This window comes from Solanum verrucosum, unplaced genomic scaffold (genome assembly GCF_900185275.1).
Source record: "Solanum verrucosum unplaced genomic scaffold, falcon-dt-bn FXZP01000296.1, whole genome shotgun sequence".
Classification (NCBI taxonomy): domain Eukaryota; kingdom Viridiplantae; phylum Streptophyta; class Magnoliopsida; order Solanales; family Solanaceae; genus Solanum; species Solanum verrucosum.
In genome coordinates, this window is record NW_026020470.1 from 2,133,426 (window position 1) to 2,137,291 (window position 3,866).

The window sequence follows — 3,866 nt, forward strand, 5'->3', positions numbered from 1 at the left end:
ACTGATGAGAATGTGAAGGAGATGAGAAATGACTTGTCTGGTATTGGTCAAAAGGTTGATGCCCATGTAGTGTCAATAAAGCATCTAGAGCAGCAGATGACTCAGCTGTCTACTACAGTGAATCCACGTCAACCTGGCACTCTTCCTAGCAACACCATCCAAAATCCAAAGAATGATGGTCATTGTATGGCAGTTACTACTCGAGGGGGTAAGCAAACCATAGATCCATTTGTGCCGTCTGTGGTGGATGCAGAGATTAGAAAAGAAGATGTTGTGGTAGAGGTTAGAGAAGAGTCTGAGACTGCGACAGAGCAGGAAACGGAGATATCTCATATAGTGGTCCCCATACCTAGACCTCCACCACCTTTTCCACAAAGGTTAGTGAAGAAGATTGAAGATGGTAAATATTGCAGGTTTATTAGAATGTTGAAGCAGCTTTCTATCAACATTCCTTTGATAGAAGCTTTGGAGCAAATGCATGGGTATGCGAAGTTTATGAAAGATATGGTGACAAAGAAAAGGTATGTGAGTTTTGAAAATGATGATAAATTGCAGCATTGTAGCGCTATTGCTACAAGATCTCTTGTGCAAAAGAAGGAAGACCCTGGTGCTTTCACGATCCCATGTACTATAGGGTTGTTACACTTTGCTAAGGCATTGTGTGATCTTGGTGCTAGTATAAACCTCATGCCATTGTCTATTTACAAGAAGTTGGGTGTAGGGGACCCAAAGCCCACTGCAATGCGGTTACTAATGGTCGATCGAACCGTGAAGAGGCCCATTGGTGTACTCCATGATGTGCTAGTGAAAGTGGAGTCTTTCATTTTTCTGGCAGATTTTGTGATTCTTGACTGTGAGGTTGATTTTGAGGTTCCCATCATCCTTGGGAGACCATTTCTTGCCTCAGGGCATGCGTTGGTTGATATGGAAATAGGACAGATGAAGTTCAGACTGAACAATGAAGAAGCAACTTTTAATACTTGTAGGTCCATGAAGCAGAGTGGTGAGCTTCAAACAGTATCTGCTATAACTTACAGAGTGGAGAGTGGGACAGAAGTGCAAATTGAAGAGCGACTAGGTGTTGAGGCATTAGCAGTAGTTATGATGAATTTCGATAGTAATGGTATTGAAGAGTATGATGAGTTGGTAGCCGCACTCGATAGGTGTGAATATCGGTCCAAACCAAAGAAGTATGAGTTAGACATGAAGAATCACGAGTCCCCACCCGCAAGACCATCTATTGTGGAGGCACCAAAATTGGAGCTTAAGGCTCTACCACCACATTTGAGGTATGTATACTTGGGCAGAGAGAATACTTTGCCGGTCATCATTGTGGCAGATTTGAATGCAAGACAAGTAGAGTGCTTGGTGACTGTGTTAAAGAGGTTCAAGCGAGCTATTAGGTGGACTATTGTAGATATTATTGGGATTCCTCTCGGTATTTGCTCTCACAAAATCCAACTCATGCCAGATCATAAGCTCAGTATCGAGCACCAGAGAAGATTAAATCCACCTATGCAAGAGGTAGTTAAAAAGGAGATCATCAAGTGGTTGGATGCGGAAGTTATTTACCCCATTGTAGATAGTAGTTGGGTGTGTCATGTGCAGTGCGTGCCTAAAAAAGGTGGTATTACTGTGGTTCCAAATGAAAGAAATGAGGTTGTTCCAATGAGGCCCGTTACTGGATGGAGAGTTTGTATGGATTACCGGAAGTTGAATGCGTGGACAGAAAAGGACCACTTTCCTATGTCGTTCATGGACCAGATGTTGAATAGACTTGCAAGAAAGGGTTGGTATTGTTTTCTTGATGGGTATTCAGGCTACAATCAAATTTCTATAGCTCCAGAAGACCATCTTCACTTGCCCTTATGGGACTTTTACGTTCAAACGGATGCCATTTGGGTTGTGCAATGCTCCAGCAATCTTCCAGGCGCTGTATGATGTCTATATTTTCCGATATTGTGGAAGACACTATTGAAGTGTTCATGGATGACTTTTCAGTTGTAGGTGATTATTTTGATCGTTTGGATCATTTGGTCGAGGTGCTTAAAAGGTGTGAAGACTGCAACTTGGTGCTGAATTGGGAGAAGTGTCATTTTATGGTTAAAGAAGGTATAGTGTTGGGTCATCGAATTTTTGAGAAAGGTATTGAGGTTGATAGAGCTAAAGTTGAGATAATAGAAAAGCTTCCGCCACCCATTTCTGTAAAAGGTGTTAGAAGTTTTCTTAGGCATGCATGTTTTTATAGGAGATTCATCAAAGACTTTACAAAAATTGCACACTTATTGTGCAAATTGCTCGAAAAGGAGTATAAGTTTGATTTTGATGATGCTTGTCTTAGAGCATTTGTAGAATTAAAGGAGAAGTTGGTTACTGCACCTATCATTATTTCACCTGATTGGGAACAACTGTTTGAGGTAATGTGTGATGCGAGTAGAGTGACGCTTGGCACCGGATCCCATCAGAACTCCGAAGTTAAGCATGCTTGGGCGAGAGTAGTACTAGGATGGATGACCCCCTGGGAAGTCCTCGTGTTGCATCCCTCATTTTTTGCAGGAACGACGTCGTTAGGATAGGTGATGGGGGCGTTGAGGATGGGCGTGACGGGCGGCGACATGCGTCGGTGCATGTGGAGGCTAGGTCGGTGGGGGGCAGGCTAGGGCGTTGGGAGGAAGGATGTGTTTAATAGAATTTAGAGTGCTATGAATGATGGATGCGATCATACCAGCACTAACGCACCGGATCCCATCTGAACTCCGAAGTTAAGCATGCTTGGGCGAGAGTAGTACTAGGATGGGTGACCCCCTGGGAAGTCCTCGTGTTGCATCCCTCCTTTTTGTCGAATACATGTGTGAGTAATTTTTGAATCAAATCATTGGAATTCATTTTATTTCCCAAACGAAGTGTGTTTGGCACGGAGGGAAATATTTTTATTTTTTCAAATATTGTTAATTGAACAATTTTTTTTGGAAAACAAGGTCCTCAAAAAAAATAAATTAAGATGTCTTTTAAAAATAAAAATAGGAAAAAGGAAAAATATATAGATTCCCTGAACTTGTTTCGAAAATTAGTTACACACTTAAATTATCATTGGTGATATATTACACAACTTTACTACTTAAAAGTAAATTTATTATCACCCTAAGACCTGTAACACCACCCTCACATTATGTGATGTATTACACTTGCTGCCACATCAGCTCTATGTTAGCGCCGTGTCAGAAATTATAATTTTTTACATTTTCTTTTTGTAGTGTTTTTTTTATTAATTAATTTTTCTTTTGTTAACTACATTTTACTCTAATTTAAATTCTCTAATAATTACATCTTCTTCATCAAGGATGTCAAAATAGGTGAAAATACATTCCATAGCACAGAGTTATGCTATCGCTGCAAGGTAAAAGTTATCCTTTCTCCAAATCTCGATGATAACCATTATTTAGGGGATTTTTAATTGTTGAAGATTCAAGGAATGCGATAATATATTTAGTATACGTGTGAATAAGAAACCCCATAACTGCACGTGTGAGATTACATTGGGTATGTTGAGGTTGTTGCATGCGAATATGAAAAAATATGCAGACACATTCTTCGAAAGATATACAAACAAAGGAAAAACATTGAAGGAAAAAAATAAAATAAATCATCTAATGTAAACACTCATCTTCATTGTTAACTTCTTAGATGTGGCTTTCAGGTTCCAACAATTAATCAAGAAACCGCAGAAGCAGGTTCCGAGCCAAGTGAAACGCTCATGAAGTTCCGTTCAGATAAAGTCCTAAAGACAAATAAGAAACCGCAAGGACGAGCAAGCAAATAAGTTCTTGTATACTCATCATTCACTTAGCATGATGACATATTCAGTT

General features: G+C 40.0%; 1 non-coding gene and 1 pseudogene across 1 annotated transcript; both read left to right on the plus strand.

Moving 5' to 3' along the window:
- Positions 1-2,425: 2,425 nt before the first annotated feature.
- LOC125809075 (5S ribosomal RNA) lies at positions 2,426-2,543 on the plus strand (annotated as a pseudogene).
- Positions 2,544-2,711: 168 nt separating this feature from the next.
- LOC125809074 (5S ribosomal RNA) lies at positions 2,712-2,830 on the plus strand. Its single transcript, XR_007441758.1, has one exon. It is a non-coding gene; the product is annotated as a 5S ribosomal RNA (ribosomal RNA).
- Positions 2,831-3,866: the final 1,036 nt, after the last annotated feature.